This window comes from Capra hircus, chromosome 9 (genome assembly GCF_001704415.2).
Source record: "Capra hircus breed San Clemente chromosome 9, ASM170441v1, whole genome shotgun sequence".
In the NCBI taxonomy this organism is placed as follows: domain Eukaryota; kingdom Metazoa; phylum Chordata; class Mammalia; order Artiodactyla; family Bovidae; genus Capra; species Capra hircus.
In genome coordinates this window covers 83128220-83153911 of record NC_030816.1, presented here as the reverse complement: position 1 = coordinate 83153911, position 25692 = coordinate 83128220, and the positions used below count along the sequence as shown (strand labels likewise).

The window sequence follows — 25692 nt, the reverse complement described above, 5'->3', positions numbered from 1 at the left end:
GAGGTCAGTCGGGAGGCTGAGGTTCATGACAGAAGGTGAGAAGAGAGCTTTGACGTGAGCCATTAGAAGCGTTTGGATTTCCAAACTTGGTTGTAGTTGAGACTGTGAGTATCCAAAGGGCTCAAAATAGAAAAGCAGGAGGGGAAAAGGAGGGTGCCTGATGCCAAGTTTATGGAGATACTGGATGAAATGTCATGCCTTTCCTGAGTCCAAGGGCCTCTCAGGCTGAATGGCACTTGAGAAGGTGGTATTTTCAGCTTAACAGAGAAAACACCAAGCAAATATTAAAGACAGCTTGTGGTTATTAGGAAAAGGGCTAAGCTGAGACAGAGAACAGTCTTCAGGTGGTGAGGGGTCAGGAGCACACAGATGTGGCCCAGTGGACACAAATTCTGATCTGTACTCTGTGCCAACAAGAGGCATGAACTTGGGAGAGTAATTTCTCTTTCTAGGCCCGTTTTCTCCTGTATTAGATGGGTGGACCCATCTAATAATATTTCCAAGATTATTTAGTTCTCAGCTCCTGTGAGACCTGCTGGTGAATGATATTGTTTCTTTACTATGCACCAGCCACTGTGCTAAGACCCTTCTGTGTATTTCCTCATTTTGTTGTTGTTTTTTAGTTGCTCAGTTGTGTCCAGCTCTTTGCGACCCCATGGGCTGCAGCACGCCAGGCTTCCCTGTTCTTCACTGTCTCCCGGAGTTTGCCCAAGTTCATGTTCACTGATTTGGTGATGCCAACCAAGCATCTCACCCTCTGTCATCCTCTTCTTCTGTCTGCAGTCTCACCCAGCATCAGGATCTTTTCCAAAGGGTCAGCTCTTCACAGCAGGTGGCCAAAGTATTGGAGCTTCAGCATCAGTCCCTCCAGTGAATAGTCAGGACTGATTTCCTTTCCCTGTGAGTGAAGTTAAGCTATCCTCCTTGTTTTAGAGGTGGACATTGAATCTTGAAGAGGTTAAGTAACTTGCTTGGATGCACAAGCTTGGACGGTTCTGGAAGCAGCATAAGACCTAAGCCTGCCTCTCTGGAGCGTATTGTGAGGTGGTGATGAGGCTGCTGTGTGTTGTGTCTATGGCATGCAGAGAGGGTGGTCCGCAGCCTGGTTCCCAGTCTGCCCTAGTCAGTGGTGGTCAGTTTCATGAGGTTTCCTCACAAACACATGCATGTTTTCTCCTCTCTTGCCCGACTGCCAGGACTTGGGAACCAAGGTGAGGAGAAGAAAGAGGGGTTCTTCAGATCAAGGAGGGCTTCTCTAGGGCCCACAGGGCCCAACTTGGGGAAATGCCTCTGGGAATGTCAGGATCCCCAGCCCTGCAGAAAAGTGACCCTGGATTCATAGGGTCTTAGGGCTTTAAAGTAAAAGGGCTATTTGCATTCTGCTACTCTAACTTTGTCAACAAAGGTCCGTCTAGTCAAGGCTATGGTTTTTCCAGTAGTCATGTATGGATGTGAGAGTTGGACTATAAACAAAGCTGAGTGCCAAAGAATTGATGCTTTTGCACTGTGGTGTTGGAGAAGACTCTTGAGACTTCCTTGGACTACAAGGAGATCCAACCAGTCCATTCTAAGGGAGATCAGCCCTGGGTGCTCATTGGTAGGATTGATTTTGAAGCTGAAACTCCAATACTTTGGCCACCTGATGCGAAGAGTTGACTCATTTGAAAAGACCCTGATACTGTGAAAGATTGAGGGCAGGAGGAGAAGGGCATGACAGAGGATGGGATGGTTGGATGGCATCACCAACTCAAGGGACATGGGTTTGGGTGGACTCTGGGAGTTGATGATGGACAGGGAGGCCTGGTGTGCTGTGGTTCATGGGGTTGCCAAGAGTCGGACACGACTGAGCGACTGACCTGACTGATTCTAACCCTTGATTTCATCTGAAACCCATGACCTAAGGCCAGACTTGGAAATGGCGGGAGATCAGATCTCTCGGCGCTCCGGGGCGGCTCTGAGTGCTGTGTGCAGGCCTCTTTCTGGACCCGGACTCAGGGCTCCTTGCTGTCATCCAGGCTGTGTGGAGTCAGACCCTGTCACTGTCCTGAGGTGACATCGTGTAGATGAGAGCAGAGCCAGGACCTGTCAGGGAGGCAGCTGGGGACCAGGGTCTGGATTTGTGTTTTGTATCCAAACCCCAGGTGACTAGAAGTCCAGACGCCTCTTTCTCCCTGACGTGAAAGTGTGGGCGTGTAAGCTTTCTTGGTGTCTCCAGATTGATTTCACTGCTTCACCCAAATACTCGGGAGATTTAGTCACTTGGAAATATGTTCATGAGAAGACAGAATTATAGCCTGTTCTTTATTTTCCAGTGTTAGGTTTATTATATATATATATTTTTTAGTTGGTGGATCCATGTCTCTTCCTTTTCTCTTCCTGTATATTATTTCTTTCCTCGTGTTTTTGCATTTTGGATATTGCACTTGGATTTCCTGATAGTGGAGGGAAAGAGAATAGGAGAAGGCTCAGTGCACTGCTCCCTGTCAATGACAGTAGAAAGAGGTTCAGGGTCAGGGAGTCTGTGGGGCACTGTGAGCTGAGGGCCGCCAGCGGGCAGTTACCCAGCTGTGTAGTGTCTGTCGGGATCACTCCTTGCTCCGAGTGGCCTGGCACAGCGAAGGACAGAGGGAATGGGACTGGGGTGTTGCTAAAGGGCTCAGTTGGGATGAAATCTGCCCCAAATGAAGCCAATGTTGCAAAAGGAGGCGATGCATCCAACACCACCTGCTCCCTGCATTCTCCTCGTTGATGGTCAAAGCGAGAGTGCATGGATTCCACTTTACTCTTCACGAAAGCAATATGGTGTGATGATGGAAAAAGCATTAGACTGAGTGGTACCAGAGTTTCTAGCCCAGATTCCATCCAGTGTGACCTTGGGGACACTGCTTATTTCCTTTAGCATAATACCTTCAAGGTCCAACCATGTTGTCCAAATGGCAAGATTTCATCTATCCTATGGCTAAGTAGTATTCCTTTGCATAATATACTTTTCTTCTTCCATTCATTTGTCGATAGGCACCTAGTTTGCTTAGGTTGCTCCAGTATCTCGGCTGTTGTAAGCAGGGCTGCGATAAACATAGATAAGGGTGCGTGTATTTTTTTGGACTACTGTTTTCATATCTTTGGATAAAATGCAGAAGTGGGATAGCTGGATTGTATAGTAGTTCCATTCTCAATTTTTTTGAGGAATCCCGTACTCTTTTCCGTAGTGGCTGCACCAATTTACATTCTTATCAACAGTGCACAAGGGTTCCCTTTTCTCCACATCTGTGACCACATTTGTTATTTTTTTTGTCTTTTTGATGATAGCCATTCTGACAGGTATGAGGTAATATCTTGCTGTGATTTTGATTTGCATTTGTCTACTAATTAGGTGGCTCAGATGGTAAAGAATCTGCCCACAATGCAGGAGACCCGGGTTCAGTCCCTGGGTCGAGAAGATGCCCTGGAGAAGGGAATGGCAATCCACTTCAGTATTCTTGCCTGGAGAATCCCATGAACAGAGGAGCCTGGTGTGCTACTGTCCATGGGATCATAAAGTCGATACAACTGAGCAACTAACACTAATGTTAATAGTTAGTGATGTTGAACCTATTTTCATGTGCCTGTTGGTCATCTGTATGTATGGAAAAAGGAGAATCAATTTTTTTTGCCATCTGTAAAATGAGAGTTTCATTGGATGTGCCCTGGGAGTTCTTTCAGCTTCAAATTAGGATAATTGTGACTAGTGAACTCAGCACAATTTATGATGTACCTATGCATAGGTGGTCCTTCCTCAGGGCCTCCAGCCCGGGATGCTGCAGGGATATTCTGGGTGTGAAGGCAGACATGAGCTCTGTTGGTGGAGCACGTACTGTGATTACACAGCACCTTTCATCAGCTCAAGGAATTAGATGTGCTGTTTACACATCTTAGCTGATACATGAGATGCAAACCCCTGGGGGTCCCAACACAGGGCGGTGGATCAGGGGCGGCGTCGACTGGCAAAGCTGGTCTGGAATGTCCACCGGCCTGGACATCTCTGTGCTCTTAGTGCTTTAATAATCTGGGTGATGGGAACGGGTATTGGTTACATCGTTCTTTCTGCTTTTCTGTATGTTTAAAATACTCCAGGACAGAGCTGATCTTTATTGACTTGAGAACATGTGGGACAAAGGCCCTGTGCTGTGAAACAGCCAACAGTATTTTGGAGCCTGGCAGGCAGGAAGGCTGGGCATAATTAAGTTTTTGGAGCCTTAAGACTAATGGTACTCTGGCCCCACCCACTCCCAATAAAGATCTCCCTAACCTTCCTTCTCTGCCTCCCTCCTGTGGGATGTGGGTGGGCTGCAGCCCCAAATGGTGAGGAGGTGAAGTCTGAGCTCTAGGTGCTACCCAGCTGATTCCCATTTCTGGGTCTTAGGGTGGGACCTGAATTTTCCCTGTTACAGGGGAGCAGTCCTATACCCTCTCAGAAGAGAAGGAAATGGAAGTGATGATACAAATGGGAAGAGAGTAAAGGCCGTGGGTCCTTCATCCCTCCTGCAGAGCTCTAATCAGTTGCCTTCCTAGAACACAAATATTTACAGCAGACACAATAGCGTGATGACAACTAGCATTCCAGGCCACATACGGAAATGGAATTTATGTATTTTATGTGTCTGTTGAAGGCCTTGGGGGATAGGAGGGGGGGACCAGGGAGATTACTTTCATACAGCAGAGGGGCCCTTTGCTCCCAGTAACATGTCTTTAAGCATCTTCTCATGGAACTTGGCAACAGCACTGAAAGCTGAAGATGAAAAATTTAATAAAAAGGATAAACCAGTGACTTCAACTGCTGAGAATAAATCCACAATCACTCCTGCCTGGAGACCGCCCAGTCTTACAGAAGTCAGTTTCTTGACAATTTCAGCCCATTTTCCACATATGTAATAAGAATCTCGGAGATATTCACCTAGGCTAACCCTCCTTCTTTCCTTCCCTCGAAACAAAGAAGGCATATACTCGAAAGCAAATATTCCTTTCTTTTCTCTGAAGTATTGGCATTAAAAGAAGTTGGCAATTCTAGAAACTAAAGTCTGAATTTAAATGGATGTAGCTGAGTTGCTGCTGGCATCATAAATGTGAAGTGGGGACTTTCTGTGACCAAACTTTATTTTATATATTACATTTACAAAATATTTCCCCAAATTGTCCAGATTATTACGTAAATTCTCTTTTTGGTTGTATTGTTCCTGCCTAAATTCAGGATAGTTAAACTTTGGAATCTGGGTTTTAAGCTCTATTTTTGACCTTAATAAAACTCTTAATTCTTTTAAAATGAAATTAGGATTTAAGTGCTTCTTTCCTAGCTTGGTCCTGAAATTGGCATGCTACTGTCTTAAGGGACTTCAAATTAACAAAAAAAATTCAAAAATCCAACTATTTTTTTCCAAATTAGACAAGGTGTTTTCTTACTGCCTTAATTCCAGGATTCAGAGTAAAATAATTGAATTGCATTTTCAGGTAACTGGTAAATAATAATAATTTCTAATATATTTGTCAGAGATGTCCCATTTTAATTGATTAATTCTTAGTCCATGCTAATGTAATAATCTGGACATGCTACATGGCTTGCAATATCTTAGTTCCCCAACCAGGGATAGAACTTGTGCCCCATCCTTGGGAGCACGGAGTCTTCACCACTGGACCACCCGGGGAGTCCCTTTATTATTTATTTATTCATTTTTGAAAGTGAAGTGAAAGTGAAAGTGAAAGTGAAGCCGCTCAGTCGTGTCCGACTCTTTGCGACCCGTGGACTGTAGCCCACCAAGCTCCTCCGTCCATGGGATTCTCCAGGCAAGAATACTGGAGTGGGTTGCCATTTCCTTCTCCAGGGGATCTTCCCAACCCAGGGATCAAACCCAAGTCTCCCACATTACAGGCAGACGCTTTAACCTCTGCACCAAGATGGGCTGTAAAGTCATACAACCTTGGATTTGAGTGCAGACTTTAGCACATGCTATGACCCTGGAAAAGTTTTCGATCCATTCAAAGCTTTGGTTTTTCTTATCTAAAAAATGGGAATATAGAGACAAACCACCTTGATTCACTGTGAGTATTAAATGAGAAAACATACTAGGGGCAAAAAATATATATTCTATGTGCAGATAGTAAATGTTCAATAAAAGTGAGATCTTCCTATTTCCTCGACACAGTCTACGGCATATAACCACATCTTCTAGAAAAACATCCCAGTGATGCTCAGAGGAGGGGGAGGCAGGAAGAGCAGGCGGCTCCTGGATCTGCAATCAGAGACCTGCCTGAGAAAAATGACATGGAAGCCCCAGGGAGTGGGGCTGAAGAGGAGCCAGTTCCTAATGCAGGGAGGGGAGGAAAAGGCTGAGAGTTTCTCTGTAAAGGAGGAAAATAGAGCATAAGGCAGCTGGAGAGACTAGGAAAGGGAGGGGTCATTCCAGCAAAGGGGGGATGAGATCCCCCAGCCCCATCCAAGCCAGCCCATCCTTGCAGGCGTCAGGCCCTGGGTGGGAACTTTAGGAGGAGGAAGAAGAAAATGTAAATCCTGGGTCCATGGGCCCTAAACACTTGGAGAGAGGAGAAGGGCAGATGCTTAGGAGGTTTTGAAGGGTGCAGAGATTCAAGGTGGGCATTGTTTAGGAGAAAAGCTTGTCTAGCTGATATCGAGTTTTCTTGTTTCTGGGAAGAGGCTCAGGGGCTGCAGAGAGTTTGCAAGCCCTGTAACAGCTACACAGTATTCTAAAAATATTTGTCTGTGAATCATCAGACAGTGGTTTAGTAACCTGAAGGGCACCATGTGACTCAGAAACTGGCTGGCAAGTGCCTGAGTGGCTTGATAAAGGTGGGAATCATGCTGAGTGGAGTTCTGATCTTCTGTTTATAAAGAAGAAATTAGGAGCTATGCTGCAGCTAATAAATGGGCCCCGATGTGTTTCAGACAGAAATGTTTGACTCCAGGGAGCCCCAAGTGTGTATTCTGAAGGGCATAAACCCGGATACCCTGTGACTATCAGGGACTCACATTCAGCTTTCCCCTCTCAATAATCTCAGCAAAGGATTAATCTGGGCCTTGTGACTGTTGGAAATTTGGTTACAAAATGCTGATTTTCCTCCCTTCATGCTTGCATGATATGTATGCTGAGTTGCTTCAGTTGTATCTGACTGTTTATGACCCTATGGATGGTAGCCTGCCAGGCTCCTCTGTCCATGGGACTCCCCAGGCAAGAATACTGGAGCAGGTTGCCATTCCCTTTTCCAGGAGATCTTCCTGACCCGGGGATCGAACCCGTGTCTCTTTAAGCCCCTGCATTGGGAGGTGGGTTCTTTACCACCAGCACTATCTGGGATGCCCCTTTCCTCCTCCAGGCAGCTTCATTTATGAGGGTCATGATGTTTCAGAAAGCAGGACAGGCAGGGGCAATTCCCTAGGAAGGCCCTGGGAACGGAGCTGGTCTCATACAGAAACTATGATTGACAGGTTGTTTTCAGGGCCTCCCTCATTGCCCCACTTGGGAAATGGGCAGGGCTAGAGGGCAGCTGTAGGAATTTCACCCAGATCAAAAGGAATGTGAAATTCTCCTAAAGGGGAGGGGAGTTTTGATATGGGAGAGAGTTTAGGACCGAACCCAGTCAGTTTATGCTGTACATTGTAAAGCGTGCTAGAAATTGCTACCTGGGGCTAGACCCTGTGAGCCTGAATTCTCTTTTAACTGCTGGAGTTCCTCCCAGTGGACTCATTAAGAGTAATCTGCATCACTGCATTTTCATCAACTTAAAAAACACACCTGCAAGGCTGGAGGGCTTGCTATGTCAGGTTGAGTTTGGCTTGAATTAGATTTGCCTGGGAGCAACGGAGAAGCCCTCTCTCCAGGAGAAGTTAAATGTTTTTTCTCTGTCTCATGCAGAAGACTGAGAAGGTGATAACACCTCAATCCAGCACTCTTGCCTGGAAAATCCCATGGACGGAGGAGCCTGGTAGGCTGCAGTCCATGTGGTCGCTAAGAGTCGGACACGACTGAGCGACTTCACTTTGACTTCTCACTTTCATGCATTGGAGAAGGAAATGGCAACCCACTCCAGTGTTCTTGCCTGGAGAATCCCAGGGATGGGGGAGCCTGGTGGGCTGCCGTCTGTGGAGTCACACAGAGTCGGACATGACTGAAGTGGCTTAGCAGCGGCAGCATGCAGAAGTCTAGAGGCGGGCAGTCGTGGGCACGGTTGGAGCTGGTGGGCGGTCCCCTGGCCTTAGCACTGAGTCTGCCTTCGATACTGTTTTCCTATGTGTGAATTTCATTTCCAAGGTGAAGTCTTGATTCTGTATCATCAGGTCCAGCCACCAGCTTTCCTTTCCAGATGGCAGGAAGGAGGAGGGAGAGGGGCCAGCTCCTTCCCTCCAAAGACACTTCAGGAGCTGCATATATTTCTGATCATCCATCACTGGCTGAAGCTTAGTCACGTGCCTACCTTTAGCTGCTGGAAAGGCTGGAGAACCAATGGTCCCAACTAAAAACTGGGGTTCTTCTTGTGAAGGAGAGGCTAACGGCCCCCAGGAGGTACCTCTAAATCTCTGTGGAAACTGATGTGTATAATCAGGTTCCAGTACTAACTTAGCTCCAGTTCTTAAAATTAATCAAGTATTTTTTGAGGAATGTTCTAAATATCTTCTGGCTAGAGATTGGGCTTCCTAGGGGGAATCTGTCTGTCAATGCAGGTAGACATAAGAGACCTGAGTTTGACCCCTGGGTGGGGAGGATCTCCCCTAGAAGGAAATGGCAGCCCAATCCAGTATTCTTGCCTGGAGAATCCCATGGACAGAGGAGCCTGGTGGGCTAGAGTCTATGGGGTCACACAGAGTCGGACACGACTGCAGCAAGTTAGCCGCAGAGGCTGGAGGCTCATCAACACAAAGGGCACAACAACGAGCAACTGGGGAAACTGAGGTCTGTTTTAGTGCCATGGTAAACATCTATTTCTGCTTTATTGACTAAGCCAAAGCCTTTGACTGTGTGGATCACAATAAACTGTGGAAAATTCTGAAAGAGATGGGAATACCAGACCACCTGATCTGCCTCTTGAGAAACCTATATGCAGGTCAGGAAGCAATAGTTAGAACTGGACATGGAACAACAGACTGGTTCCAAATAGGAAAAAGAGTACATCAAGGCTGTATATTGTCACCCTGCTTATTTAACTTCTATGCAGAGTACATCATGAGAAATGCTGGGCTGGAAGAAAGAAGCACAAGCTGGAATCAAGTTGTCAGGAGAAATATCAATAACCTCAGATATGCAGATGACACCACCCTTACGGCAGAAAGTGAAGAGGAACTAAAAAGCCTCTTGATGAAAGTGAAAGAGGAGAGTGAAAAAGTTGGCTTAAAGCTCAACATTCAGAAAATGAAGATCATGGCATCCAGTCCCATCACTTCATGGGAAATAGATGGGAAAACAGTGGAACCAATGTCAGACTTTATTTTTTGGGGGCTCCAAAATCACTGCAGATGGTGACTGCAGCCATGAAATTAAAAGACTCTTACTCCTTGGAAGAAAAGTTATGACCAACTTAGATAGTATGTTCAAAAGCAGAGACATTACTTTGCCACCAAAGTCTGTCTAGTCCAGGCTATGGTTTTTCCAGTGGTCATGTATGGATGTGAGTGCTGGACTGTGAAGAAAGCTGAGCGCCGAAGAATTGATGCTTTTGAACTGTGGTGTTGGAAAAGACTCTTGAGAGTCCCTTGGACTGCAAGGAGATCCAACCAGTCCATTCTGAAGGAGATCAACCCTGGGATTTCTTTGGAGGGAATGATGCTGAAGCTGAAACTCCAGTACTTTGGCCACCTCATGTGAGGAGTTGACTCACTGGAAAAGACTCTGATGCTGGGAGGGATTGGGGGCAGGAGGAGAAGGGGCCGACAGAGGATGAGATGGCTGGATGGCATCACTGGCTCAATGGACGTGAGTCTGAGTGAACTCTGGGAGTTGGTGATGGACAGGGAGGCCTGGCGTGCTGCAATTCATGGGGTCGCAAAGAGTCAGACACGACTGAGCGACTGAACCGAAAACTGAACTGCAGTTGTTAGTTGAAGTTGGACTGTGTACCTTTGTTACAAATGTAATTTTATAAAATGACTATTCCTCAAATCTGACTGTACTGACAGTTTGCTAATGTATTTTATTAAATTTATTCATTTTATACTATTGGCAGAGATGTGTATGAGGCACTATGGAAAACAGACGTCTTTTCTGAAGGAGTTTACAGTAAGTAGAATAATAAAGATTATTTATGCAAACTTGGAAAGTTGACAATAGGAGCAAAAGTGGGAATCTGATGATCCAACAGTAGACAGAGGTGTTACCCTAGTCTTCAGCTGGGCACACAAAGATTCCTTTGCTCTGACTATACTCAAGGCCTCAAATGGGCTTTGGTGATGGTTCATAATCCTTCAACGGAGAAGGGAATGGCAATCCACTCCAGTACTCTTGCCTGGGAAATCCCATGAGCGGAGGAGCCTGGTAGGCTGAGGTCCTTGGGGTTTTGAAGAGTCGGACACGGCTGAGCAGCTTCACTTTCACTTTTCACTTTCATGCGTTGGAGAAAGAAATGGCAACCCACTCCAGTGTTCTTGCCTGGAGAATCCCAGGGATGGCAGAGGCTGGTGGGCTGCCGTCTGTGGGGTCGCACGGAGTCGGACATGACTGAAGCAACTTAGCAGCAGTAGCAGCAGCAGCATATTCCTTCAAAGAAGACACAAATGACTCTTGCTGTTTTCTCTGAACAAACACCAACTGAAGATCAAGCTGAACAACAGTTTTTCATAATAAGTTTTAGGGGTATTTGGACCTTGACCATCTTCATGAAGTCAATCCATGTGGTTGGAGCTCACAGGAAGAGGGTCCTGGATCAAGTGAGGGAGAATTCTGTGGGGGGAGGGTCTGTTCGAGTGAAGGAGTGGAAGGATCATGCACTTCCACACTCTGAAGGGCAAGGACCCGTCAAAAGTAGCTTTGGACTTGTCAAAGCTTTGCTTGACTGAGAAGAGTAAAGGAGATGGGTAATTCAAGGGCCAAAGAAGAAATGAAATGAATTGGGCTATAAACAGCTAAAGACAGCCAGCCGCAGGCACTGAGAGGAACCGGGTGACTGCCATCCTGTACCTGTACCCTCGGAGTCTACCTGGTGTCTGTATGGCAGGGCGCTGAGTTTGCCCCATCTAATTCTATTTCCTTTATCTCATCCATGGGACTTCCTTAAGGGAGCCAATATATGAAGCTATAACTTTTAAACCGGTAACTATGTGAGGTGATGGATTGTAACTTGATTGTAGTAATCATTTCACAGTGTGCACACACACACACACACACACACATACACACACATATATATATAATCATGTTGGACATCTTTTAAAAAAATTTGTTTTTTAATTGAAGGATAATTGCTGTACAGAATTTTGTTGTTTTCTGCCAAACATCCTTGTTAGACATCTTAAATATATCCAATTTATTTGTCAACTATGCTTCAGTAAAACTGGAAAAAGTGGAATAAAAGCACTGAGTTCTAGAGTCAGGGTGCCTTGGCCTCATCTTGATTTCATCTCCTATGAGTGAAGTCACCACAGGCTGCTCTCTGAGGCTCTGCTTCCTCATCTCCAAAATGGGGACCCCGATAACCTTTCTTCACATGGGGAGGATGAGATGTTCAATGTCAAATTCACAGCATAGGTAGGTAATCAATGCATGTAAGTTGCCAGCGTGTGGCTGAAGTTTTGGGCAAGGACTGGCCTCCAGGTTTCCATTCCTGCCTCTTGGCCTTGATTGTGAGGACTGCTACTTCTGTTGGATTGAAGAGTCCTGGGGGCTCTTCCCAGACTTAATTCCAATTCCAGGTTGGTCTAGTTTGATGATTTCTTCCTCTTTGTCTGGTAGGTGAGGCTGCAAGTGATTTTCACCTTGAGTCCTGGTTGGTTGGTAGCTATCCATGCAGTCCGCCAGTTCTCTTAGGTAGAATGCTACAGCTCTCGTGGTTGTTGCTGTTTAGTCTCTAAGTGAAAGTGATAATTGCTCAGTCGTGTCCGACTCTTTGCGACCCCATGTACTATACAGTCCACGGAATTCTCCAGACCAGAGTGCTGGAGTGGGTAGCCTTTCCCTTCTCCAGGCGGTCTTCCCAACCCAAGGATTGCACCCAGGTCTCCCGCATTGCAGGCGAATTCTTTACCAGCTGAGCCACAAGGGAACTGGCATCCTTACTCAGTCGCTAAGCCGTGTCCAAGTCTTTGTGACTCGCATAGAAACCGTAGCAAGAATACTGAAATGGGTGGCCATTTCCTTCTCCAGGGGATCTTCCAGCCCACAGATCAAACTCGAGTCCCCTGCATTGGCAGGCGGATTCTTTACAGGTGAGCCACCAGGGAAGGCCACAGCTATCATTCCTGCCCATACTATCAATCGTATACAGAGAGTGATTTGATGACGATGAATCATCCTCACCAGTCTGAGTGCCACCCTGTGCTGGGTGAGTTCTGACCCTGAGCAGAGCTGTTGGACTTCCTCTGTGCCTCCTTCATGCGGGAACTTGTGGGCTGGCCCACTGTCACCCCTGGTCTCTGCTCTCCCACTGAACTTCTTCCAGGGCTCTTGTTCACTTCCGGTCACGGTCCAGATCTCTAACCTTAGTCACGTCATGCACAGATCAGGATCAGGATGGAGCTTCAGGGCCCTTCAGTCAACCCCCTTGACCCATGAGGGCCCAGTTACTTTGTGATCGCTGTGGATGAGTGACGGTGGGGTGAAGTCACTACTTCAGGTCACAAGCTTTCAAGGTAGGGGAATCGTGAGAGTGCATTTTTTTAAATTAAATTTTTATTTTTACTATATTTTACTTTACAATACTGTATTGGTTTTGCCATACATTGACATGAATCTATCACGGATGTACATGCGTTCCCAAATATGAACCCCCCCTCCCACCTCCCTCCCCATAACATCTCTCTGGGTCATCCCCGTACACCAGCCCCAAGCATCCTGTATCCTGCATCGGACATAGACTGGTGATTTGTTTCTTCATGGTGTATGATCTTTTTAATGTGTTGTTGGATTCTGATTGCTAGAATTTTGTTGAGGATTTTTGCATCTATGTTCATCAGTGATATTGGCCTGTAGTTTTCTTTTTTTGTAGCATCTTTGTCAGGTTTTGGTATTAGGGTGATGGTGGCTTCATAGAATGAGTAGCGCATTTGGATGTGAGGAGTGGGGAAGGTTGGTAGGGGCAGTGGAGAAGAGGGGGAGATTTGGAGCTCAAGAGAACATCAGTTCTCTGCCTTTCATCTCTCCCGCTATTTACCTTGTGTTTCAGGGTTTCTTTACCACTAAGTTGTGCATGGCGATTTTTCACCATGTTTCTGGAAGTGTCTCTCTTTTCTCTTTTCACAGAAGCATGTAGGGGGCTCCAGCAATCAACTGCTCACCAGCCTCCCTCCAGACTGCAAGCAAAAATATAGTATCCAGCCAGCCTCTCACAGTGGAAGAGGTCTGAGGACCTGAACACAGTCACGAGGCTCGCAGATATGAGTGCTTACATCAACGTGGGGCATTTGCAGTGACTAAACCCTGGATCTGTTGTTTCTAAACTTGAAGCTGCCTCTGTCACCTGGGTCCCTGCAACCGGTGTTCTTTCTGTACGCTGCTGGACCCTCACCACCAGGGGGCAGCAGCCACCGGGGCCCCCTTCCTGCATTCTCAGCGCTTAGGATGTATGTGTGTCTATTCTGAGATCCAGAGCATACCTGGGAATTTTCCAAACCACACTTACAAAATAAAAACTACATTAAAAAAACCCAAGAGTAGAGTAGATATCCTTATGGAGTAAGCTCTTAAAAGAAACAAAATAACTCTATTAGCAGCAATCTACAGATCTGGGATCTACAACTACCAGCGACTCCTGTCCCTCAACTCTACTGCTGCTGCTAAGTCGCTTCAGTCGTGTCCGACTCTGTGCGTTCACATCGATGGCAGCCCACCAGGCTCTGCCGTCCCTGGGGTTCTCCAGGCAAGAACACTGGAGTGGGTTGCCATTTCCTTCTCCAGTGCATGAAAGTGAAAAGTGAAAGTGAAGTCGCTCAGTTGTGTCCGACTCTTAGCGACCCATGGACCACAGCCCACCAGCCTCCTCTGTTCATGGGATTTTCCAGGCAAGAGTACTGGAGTGGGTGCCATCGCCTTCTCCGCTCAACTCTACTACAGGAGATTTATCCACTGTGCTTAGATTGTTCAAGCGAATCTTAATCCAAATCATTAACAGATCTCCTATGAGGCCCCGTCCATTTTTCTAAGAATCTTGTTTGTTCCCCCTGTCATGCAAATGGTTTGGATGACACTCCCAGACCACAGACTCCTCTTTGTAGGTCAGCTGAGCTCTGCCCCTCCTGGCTTCATTAATTCTTTTAAAAAGTGAAGACAAACCAGTTTTCCCAATATTTATTCTTTGAACACCTTAAAGCGGTAAAGACATTATGTTCGTTTATTGATATATTCTCATCTTTGTTGCTGCTCAGTTGCTCAGTTGTGTCTGACTCTTTGTGACCCCATGGACTACGACACATCAGGCTTCCCGGTGCTTCATCACTTCCAGAGTTTACTCAAACCCATGTCCATTGAGTTGGTGATGCCATCCAACCGTCTCATCCTCTGTCTTCCCCTTCTCCTCCTGCCTTCAATCTTTCCCAGCATCAGGGTCTTTTCCAATGAGTGGGCTCTTTGAATGAGGTGGCCTTTCTTTAAAAAACTGTTGAATGGTCATGACACTACTCAAACCTTTTGTCCTTCTATTCTTCATCTTTCCTATGTAAGGTATATTTCTTATCTCCTTTCATTCTTTTTCTTATTCCTAGCAGTACTCTTGCCTGGAAAATCCCATGGATGGAGGAGCCTGGTGGGCCGCAGTCCATGGGGTCGCTAAGAGTCGGACACGACTGAGCAACTTCACTTTCACTTTTCACTTTCATGCATTGGAGAAGGAAATGGCAACCCACTCCAGTGTTCTTGCCTGGAGAATCCCAGGGACGGGGGAGCCTGGTGGGCTGCCGTCTAGGGGGTTGCCCAGAGTTGGACACGACTGAAGTGACTTAGCAGCAGCAGCAGCTCTCTTTAGTTCAATTTTAATAATTACAAAGATCTAAGTTATATACAATATTATAGGAATTTTGAGACCCAAACTGACAGTAATAGGCCAATAATTTCCCAACTTTTGGAAGCAATTGTCTTTTCTTGGTTCCTTTGTTTCTTCTGAGCTCTACCTGTTGAATCTTTATCCTCTGGGCATGTGTGATGCTATTTTTTAATCTTACTCCTGGCAAACTTCATCTTGTTTGTTTTTTTTTTCCCCTTTGAATCATTTGTCTAACTCATCCAAGTGGCTGAATTCTGCATCTTTCTTCCAAGATGCTAGCTGTTCTGCCTCCCTCAGCAGCATCTACCAAGCTGGATGGAGTGTTCTCCATTCTTTCTTCCAGATCATTGTCAAAGAAATGAAACCACACTCATTGTGGGGGTGACTGCTGGCAGACTTTAGTGGCCATGGTCTCTGGGGAGTGATCATGAGCCGTGCATGGATAACTCAGCCTTGGACGCAGAGATATAGGGTTATCAGCCAACTGCAGCCCCATGAAACTTGCCACTGGCAACTCAGATGCTTATTTCCAGAAGCACAAGAACCATAACTAGCAGAGCTTCCCTTCTGGAGGAGAAAGTGCTCTGCCTGCCACACTCTCTCTCTGCAACCTAGGACAGCCAAGATCCTTACTGTGCATTAAGCTCTGCCCAACAACTGAAGGGCTTGGATGGCTTAATGCTAACATTCTACTTGGTTCTGAAACTCCTCAGTTCCCATTGAAAATTGACATATTTTTCCAAAGAAGATTTACTGGCCAAGAGGTCCATGAAAAGTTGCTCAACATCAGTGATCAAGAGGGAAATGCAAATCAAAACCACAATGAGATATCACCTCACACCTGTTAGTATAATGATAATTAAAAACAGCAAAAGATGACAAGTGTTGGCAAGGATGAGCAAAAATTGGAACCCTCGTGCACTGTTGGTGGGATTTGTATACTAGTGCAGCTGCTATCAGAGAAGGCGATGGCAACCCACTCCAGTACTCTTGCCTGGAAAATCCCATGGATGGAGGAGCCTGGTGGGCTATAGTCCATGGGGTCCCTAAGAGTCGGGCATGACTGAGTGACTTTACTTTCACTTTCCACATTCATGCATTGGAGAAGGAAATGGCAACCCACTCCAGTATTCTTGCCTAGAAAATCCCAGGGATGGGGAGCCTGGTGGGCGGCCGTCTATGGGGTCGCACAGAGTCAGACACGACTGAAGTGACTTAGCAGCAGGAGCAGCAACAGCAGCAGCTGCTATGGAAAACAGTATGGAGATTCAGTATGGGTCTGTGAAAAGTTAACCCATCATATCATCCCACATCTGGGTATTTACCCAAAAGAACTGAGCTGGATCTCGAAGAGATACCTGCACTCCTTAAGTTGGCTACAGTGGTATTGAAAATAGCCAAGACAGGGAAGCAACACAAGTGTCCACTGAAAGATGAATGGATAAAGAGACTGTGGTTTGTATACACAAAGGAATATTATTCTGCTTGAAAAAAAAACAAAAACAAAAGAAATGTTGCTATTTGCTACAGCTTGGGGAGACCTGGAGGACATTATACTAAGGGAAATAAGCCAGACACAGAAAGACCAACATTGTATGATCTTACATACATGGAATCTAAAAAGCTGAACTTGTAGAGAGTAGAATATTTACCAGGGACTGGGGGGAGGGGAAATGGAAGATTCCAGTCAAGGGTACCAAATTTCAGTTATGTAGGATGAATGGGTTCTGGAGATCTAATGTAGAGTATGCTGAATTTAGTTACAATAGAGTCCTGTATACTTGACATTTATAAAGAGGATAGATTCTGAGTGTTTTCATCATGTAAACATACACACATACAGTAATGGTAACCATGTGAAGCGATGAATGTGTTCATTGGTTTGGTTGCAGTGACTTTCATTCACAATGAATATTCATGTATATCATACCATCAATCTGCACACTGTAAGTATCAGTTCAGTTCAGTTCAGTCGCTCAGTTGTGTCCGACTCTTTGAGACCCCATGAACTGCAGCACATCAGGCCTCCCTGTCCATTGCCAGCTCCTAGAGTTTACTCAGATTCATGTCCATTGAGTCGGTGATGACATCCAGCTATCTCATCCTCTGTCATCCCCTTCTCCTCCTGCCTTCAATCTTCCCAGCATCAGGGTCTTTTCCAATGAGTCAGTTCTTCACATCAGGTGGCCAAATTATTGGACTTTCAGCTTCAGCCTCAGTCCTTCCAATGAATATATTCAGGACTGATTTCCTTGAGGATGGGCTGGTTGGACCTCCTTGCAGTCCAAGGGACACTCAAGAGCCTTATCCAGCACCACAGTTCAAAAGCATCAATTCTTTGGCCCTCAGCTTTCTTTATAGTCCAACTCTCACATCCATACATGACCACTGGAAAAACCATAGCTTTGACTAGACAGACTTTGTTAACAAAGTAATGTCTCTGCTTTTCAATATGCTGTCTAGGTTGGTCACAATTATCCTTCCAAGGAGTAAGCGTCTTTTCACTTTATGGCTGCAGTCACCAACTGCAGTGATTTTGGAGCCCCCCAAAATAGTCTGTCACTGTTTCTACTGTTTCTCTGTCTATTTGCCATGAAGTGATGGGACCAGATGCCATGATCTTAGTTTTCTGAATGTTGAATTTTAAACCAACTTTTTCATTCTCCTCTTTCACATTCATCAAGAGTCTCTTTAGGTCTTCTTCACTTTCTGCCAAAAGGGTGGTGTCATCTGTGTATCTGAGATTATTGATATTTCTCCCAGCAATCCTGATTCCAGCTTGTGCTTCCTCCAGCCGAGCATTTCTCATGATGTACTCTGCATATAAGTTAAATAAGCAGGGTGACAATATACAGCCTTGATGTACTCCTTTTCCTATTTGGAACCAGTCTGTTGTTCCATGTCCAGTTCTAGCTATTGCTTCCTGACCTGCATACATGTTTCTCAAAAGGCAGGTCAGGTGGTCTAGTATTCCCATCTCTTTCAGAATTTTCCAGTTTGTTGTGGTCCACAGAGTCAAAGGTGTTGGCATAGTCAATAAAGCAGAAGGAGATGTTTTTCTGGAACTCTCTTGCTTTTTCCATGATCCAGTGGATGTTGGCAATTTGATCTCTGGTTCCTCTGCCTTTTCTAAATTCAGCTTGAACATCTGGAAGTTTGTGGTTCACTGTTGAAGCCTGGCTTGGAGAATTTTGAGCATTACTTTGCTAGCGTGTGAAATGAGTGCAACTGTGCGGTAGTTTGAGCATTCTTTGGCATTGCCTTTCTTTGGGATTGGAATGAAAACTGACCTTTTCCAGTCCTGTGGCCACTGCTGAGTTTTCCAAGTTTGCTGACATATTGAGTGCATATTAAGTATGAATATATACAATAGAAAAGAGAAAAGAAAGCTGACCTATGCCACAAAGGTCACTGTCTCCTCAGAGGCCCATGCCCACCAGCTTCCCCCTCCTTCCTGAGTTTGCACTTCCCTCTCCATCTTTCACTGTCCCCTCCAAGTGTTAGCACACTCCAGTCCCCTGGGCTCTACTCCATCTCTAGCTACCACTCTAACACTTGCTCTCTTTCTTTCTCATTTCATATTCTCCATGTGGCGATTTACACTAACCTCCAGTCTGAGTATTTGCATCTGCCCAAATTCACATGTTGAAACCTAGTCTCTAATGTGATGGTCTTAGGAAGTGGGGCCAGTGGGAGGTGATTCGGTCAGGAGGGTGGAGCACTCATGAATGGGATTAGTGCCCTTTTAAAGAGACCCCAGGAGAAGGCAATGGCAACCCACTCCAGTACTCTTGCCTGGAAAATCCCACGGACGGAGGAGCCTGGTAGGTTGCTAAGAGTTGGGCATGACTGAACGGCTTCACTTTTACTTTTCACTTTCATGCATTGGAGAAGGAAATGGCAACCCACTCCAGTATTCCTGCCTGGAGAATCCCAGGGACAGAGGAGCCTAGTGGGCTGCCGTCTATGGGGTCACACAGAGTCATACACGACTGAAGCGACTTAGCAGCAGCAGCAACAAAAAGACCCCAGAGAGTTCTTTTGCCCCTTCCTCTCAGTGAGGACACATCAGGAAGTCAGCGGTCTGCAGTCTAGTAGTGTGCTCTCACCAGACCCTAAATCTTTGGGCTTCCAGCCTCCAGAACTGTGAGAAGTAGATTTCTGTTTATAAGTCACCTGGTCTGTGGTATTTTGTTACAGAATCCTGAATGGATCAATGCACTAGTTGTTTCTTCTTCATTACTTTTCAAACATTTAAAATCAGTAACCATATTTCTTCCTTCTTCCCTAGATCAAGGGAGTGTGATTGTTGCAGCTCAGGTAACCAATAGTGTTCTACTTGCAAAGTCCAGTGAATGGCTCCTAGGGCTTGTCTTACTGACTTGTGTACCCTGTGACCCTCCTTCACCCTCCACCAGTCATTTCCCTTGCCTCCTTCATGACTTGCCCTTCTCTTTCCTCTTTAAATGTTGACGTGTCACAGGCTTCTGTCTCCTGCCTGTCTCCATCCTCCTGACTCATTTTCTCTGCAGATAAGATTGATTATTTCACGATTCAAACTGTCACCTTGTTGTTGTTCAGCCGGCAAGTTGTGTCCAACTCTTTGAGACCCCGTGGACTGCAGCATGACAGCCATCTGCCTCTGTCGTCCCCTTCTCCTCCTGCCTTCAGTCTTTCCCAGCATCAAGGTTTTTTCTAATGAGTCAGCTCTTCACATCAGGTGGCCAAAGTATTGGAGCTTCAGCTTCAGCATCAGTCTTCCAATGAATGTTCAGGGTTGATTTACTTTAGGATTGACTGGTTTGATCTTGCAGTCCAAGGGACTCTCGAGAGTCTTCTCCAGCACCACAGTTCAAAAGCAGTAATTCTTCGGCGTTCAGCTTTCTTTGTGGCCCAGCTCTCACATCCATACATGACTACTGGAAAAACCATAGCTTTGACTAGACCGACCTTTGACGCCTAAAGGCACGTTAATGATATTTTCTATCTATGTCTGATCACCCCACAGCTTTGGATGTGTTTTTAACCATCTCTGAGCATCTTTGCCATGGGAAGCTCAAGTATCAAGTGTCTAAGGCTGAATCCATCACCCTCACTTCACAGTGGTTTCCCTGCCTTGTTTGTTGATAACATCATGTCATTACCTATGCTTGAAATCCAGGGCCTCCTGTCAGATTCCTCTCTTTTTCCACCTCCTCTACCCGTGGAAGGTTCTAAAATCTTCCATGGTGCCCTCCTGATGTTTAAAACTCGGTCCCCTGCCCCCTGCCCTGCAGGAGGCATCTGGCTCAGTGCCCACCATTCCCTCTACCCAGGCCCCCTCATCATGCTTCTCACTAGTTCCATGCTGCCCACCTGGCTCCCCTGGCGTCCATTCTCCACATTCTCATTACAGAGACCTGCAAAAACATGACCAGGTTGCTCTTGTCCTTAAAATCCCTCCTGTGGCTCTCATCCTCTCCAGCAGTTGTTTTTAAACTACTGGGGGTCACATGTGTCTTTGAAAAGTTTATGAAAAATAAACAGACACACAGACAGTTTCAAGACAATAACAAAAATTTCCAAAAACTTACTCTCTAGACCCCAAATGAGGACCTCATGCTACAGGCGGTCCCTTTGCTTGGTATGAAAAGCCCACCTTGGGCCGCATCCACCAAACCTGGGCGGCCCCCTAACACACAGCCTCCCTCGCAACCCCCCCACAGCTGCTTCTGCTTGGAGAGCCCATCCCCTGCTCCTTGCCCTGTTTGCCGGGGGTGGGGAGAGGGCAGTTCTTCAAGGCTCAGCTCCTTCTGGATGCCTTCCTCGAGTCCCCCCTCCCTCACCACCCCTACTCTCTTGGCCGAGTTCATCGTGCCTCCTCTGAGACTTCAGAACAAATAAAAGGACACAGCTGTAGGACACTTAGGAGTCACTCAAAGTAATAAAGAGCTGGCTTTTACATTACTGCTTACAAAGGAAGAAGTATTCTTTCTGCCCTTAACAAAAGAACCCCAGTGACAAGACCAGCCTCCTCTGGAGTTGTCGGCGGTGGGGACAAATAGAAGAAGGCTCTAAGCCTTCAGATCTCTGTCTCTTTTTTGGTCTGCACTTGCTTTACCAAATTATATGTGACTAGTTACCCAAGTAGAAAATTTCAGAGACTTTCCTGGTGGTCGAGTGGCTATGATTCTGTGCTCCCAACATAGGGGGCCTGGGTTTGATCCCTGGTCAGGAAACTAGACCTATGCAACTAACACCTAGAACAGTCTATATATATATATATATATATGTATGTATGTATGTATGTATGTATAAGAAAAGTGCATAGATCTGTGAGTTGTGGGAGAGGGCCCTTCAAAAGGTTGACGCCAAAGTTTCATTCACAGGCAACTTCCTATCCTGGAAGATTTTATTTCAACATTATCCTTAGCAAATGAACATGAAGGTGAATAAAGCATGTGTAATCATAATTACGGGCTTCCCTGGGGGTTCAGACTGTAAAGAATCTGCCTACAATGCAGGAGCCACAGGAGATATAGGTTTGATTCCTGGATCAAGAAGATCCCCTGGAGAAAGAAATGACTACTCATTCTAGTATTCTTGCCTGGAGAATCCCATGGACAGAGGACCCTGGCGGACTACAGTCCATGGGGTTGTGAAGAGTTGGACATGACTGAGCGGCTACGCACAATCATAATTACTCTATTCTCAACTCCGCTCTTCATTCAAATCTCTATAAAACTTGGTGCCATATGTCCTCTTGAGACACACGGCAGTCTAGAGGTTACACTGTGGACTGTCAGGTACTAAGATGGTTGGAAACAGATGCCACTGAACACAGAAGGCACATTTAGAAGTAGATGGGATTCTTTTATGTAGAAATGAGAATAAAAGGCAGTAAAAAAATATGAGGGTGAAGGAGTCACAGAAGCAAGCAGAGAAACCAGGAAGGCAGAAGAGCATAGGATGTTTTGATTAAAACTACTGAACCGAGTTTAGGATTTTCAGAAATTTTATCTCTGAGCCTGTTACGTTTAGTACAGAAATAGCTATGACATTAGAGAAGAGAATCCTGAGGCTTTGGGCAGTAGCAGTTTAGGCTAAGAGACAGCAGAGGCATTTTAACCCCTGCTCTACCCATGCGGTGGCTCAGATGGTAAAGCAACGGCCTACAATGTGGGAGACCCAGGTTCAGTCCCTGGGTTGGGAAGATCTCCTGGAGAAGGAAATGGCAACCCACTCCAGTATTCTCGCCTGGAGAATCCCATGGATGGAAAAGCCTGGTAGGCCACAGTCCATGGGGTCACAAAGAGTCGGACACAACTGATCGACCTCACTTCACTTCTACACAGGTAGAAGAGGGAACTTGAACTTGTGACCAAACCTCCTTGGACCTTGGTATTGTTATCTGTAAAATGGGGAACAGCCTGAGGGATCTCAAACAGCATTTCTAACTTGAAAATTCTGTGATTTCTGACTCTATAGATAGGACTACATAGCCCCAGGAAGGCAGTTTGAAGATAAACTATTAAACAAGATTAAAACAAAACCTAGAGGAAATCAACCCTGAATGTTCATTGGAAGGACTGATGCTGAAGCTGAAACTCCAACACTTTGGCCACCTGATGGGAAGAACTGACTCATTGGAAAAGACCTTGATGCTGGGAAAGATTGAAAGCAGGAGAAAAAGGGGACAACAGAGGATGAGATGGCTGGATGGCATCATTGACTCAATGGACTTGAGTTTGAGCAAGCTCTGGGAGTTAGTGATGGACAGGGAAGCCTGGAGTGCTGCAGTCCATGGGGTCACAAAGAGTCAGACACAACTGAGTAACTGAATAGCAACAAAACAAAACCAGCTAACCAAATTAGAAGTCTCAGCTGACCACAGGGAGATTGACTTTAAAGTTAGGCAAGAGGTGGTTTTATTTGAATTTTATTTGTTTGTGAGCCCTGCTCCCCTAATCACCCCCACCCCTGTTCTTTCAGGGGACAGTGGGATGGTGACATTTGTTGGTGACATTTGTTTGTGAGCCCTGCTCCATGAGCCTTGGAACGTTTGGTGGGTCAGATGCATGCCCGCCTCAGGACCTTTCCACGACTGATGCCTAGAATACTTGCCCTGGTTATTTGCATGCCTCACTCCCTCATTTTGGAGAGGGAAATGGCAACCCACTCCAATATTCTTGCATGGAGAATCCCATGGACAGAGGAGCCTGGCAGGCTACAGTCCATGGGGTCGCAAAGAGCTGGACACGACTGAAGCCCCTGAGCATGCATGCGCTCACTCTGTCCATCTGTCCTCCACTGCCTCCACGAGGGCAATTACTCTCCTGTTCGTTCACTGCGGTATTGCCAGCGCCTGGACCAGCGCCTGGCATGGGGTGGGTGCTGAGGAATGCCTGTGAGTGAAGGTCTGTGTGTCCACAGCAGCAGCAGACCCTGCGGTCCAGAGGGCAGGCGGAGAGCAGCAGCCCCGAAACAGGCTAAGATGAGAAAGTCCCACGTGCTAAGGGAGCCAGGCCTGGCAGCCCCTCGGAGGCAATGAGCTGTCCAGGGCTACAGCCTTAAACAATGCTCCTTTTAGATGATACATGCCCTCTATTGCCGCAGGAAGGGAGATGTGGAGCCACTGAACCGTGGACGCTATGTCCACACACACTGGAGGCCACCTTTCATTCGCCCGTGACTTTATGTCTTAAGTTGGTCTTGAAGCCCTGAGGTGAACATCTGAGATGTTGCCATGATGATTTTGGGGCTCCAAGGCCAGTGAGAGAAATTGCAGGCATTGCGTCTTCAGTGCGGAGGACCCCAGGTCAAGTCGGACACCCTCCAGGGCCCCGTGGTTCCCCGAGTCCCCCTCTAGGATGTCACCCAGCCTGCTGCCCCACACTGGCGACCTGCGAGAGTGTCCTGATCCTGCTGCTGGGTCCTGAGGCCTTATTACAGTGCAGGAGCTCTGTCTGCAGAATTCCTGGGCCAAACTGTGGCTCCAACACTTGGTCATACTGTGACACTGGCCATGTTGCTTACAGTGCTCTGTGCCTCTATTTGCTCTTCTGTAAAATGGGAACATTCACATCTTCTCCCTACCGCTGTTGTGAGGGTTACATATATGTCAGGATATGTCAAGTCCCTGGAGTTAAGCCTCATGTGCAGTAAGAGCTTTACCATGCATTGTCCAGGTGCCCTTGATGCCCAGCAGAGTGGCTGGTGCAGTAGCCGCATCGACTGGGGACACGGAGGGAGTGAGGCGATGGATGCACAGCTAGAGATGAGTGAACTTGGCCTCTGACGATGGCTGTCCTGGGGGAACAGCCCTCTTGGTGCAGCTATTAGAAAGGAGCTCTGCTGGCAGCGGGTCTCAAAGCCAGGCATTGGGACGTAAACCAATGGGGTTCCTGGTGATTGAAACAGGGGAGGGAAGGGCTGAGTTTGTAAATACAACTGCAAACACATACTTGGTAACTAAGCAGTTTGGCAAAGATCCCCACTCTAGAGAGGAAATGTTCCCTTTGAAAATGAGCATAATAACAATGACTTCATCCAGGCCTTTGGCGCATGTGTCTGAGAGTGGCCATCGTTTTACTGATAGCTGTAAGGCCCCAGAGGTCAGGTGAGGTGCACATGCAGAGCCCCCCCTCCTCCATGGGCATGGTGGAAGGTCAGTCCAGGTGGTGTCTTCCTTCCGTTCTTCCAGGCTGACTGCTGTGTTCGCCCCTTGGTTTGTCCCTGCATTCTCTGCAAGGCGTGCACTAAAAGCTGAGGTTTTTCTCAATTCAGCTTACAATCCAGGCATTAAGGGATGTGAAACCCTTCTTCAAGGGCTTCCCTGGTGGCTCAGATGGTTAAGAGTCCGCCTGCAATGCAGGAAGGCTGGGTTGGATCCCTGGGTCAGGAAGATTCCCTGGAGAAGGAAATGGCAACCCACTCCAGTACTCTTGCCTGGAGAATTCCATGGACAGAGCAGCCTGGTGGGCTACCGTCCATGGAGTCACAGAGTCGGGCACTACTGAGCGACTGACACTTTTTTCCACTTTTCATGCTTGCTTCCCTGCTCTTCCCCTGCGCTGGAGGTGATTTGGATCAGAGGAGTGGGAGAAGGCAGAGGAAACACCCTGGTGGTTGTACCACTCTCTTCCTGCACTGGAAGCGCCGCTCACCTGATCTCTGGACTTCTCAAACCAAAGGCAAGAGCCGCACCTCCCCGATCCAGCGTCATCGGCCAGGGTGGTGGGAAGCAGACCTGCCTACTCCTCTGGTCTAAGGAAGGAAAATGTATGCTCATGGGGAAGTAACAGTTCATCACACGATCTTGCGCCTGAGGAGAATCACTTTTTTTTTCTATTTCTTCTTCAATCAAACGTCATTCTCTTCTCCACTTGTCATCACTAGCTACAAATCAACTTCACAGAACTTGACTCACCCTGCACTGGTTAGGATGCCCAAGTTCAAAAACAATCATATCCCTCTTTTTCTTTTCGAGGATGAAGAAATATCCTCTTACTTTGTTGATGGCTTATCTATGTTTTCTTGCCATGTTGT

General features: G+C 46.6%; 1 pseudogene; it reads right to left on the bottom strand.

Moving 5' to 3' along the window:
* The window catches only part of LOC102171154, a 48439-nt pseudogene extending 27422 nt beyond the window's left edge, over positions 1–21017 (bottom strand).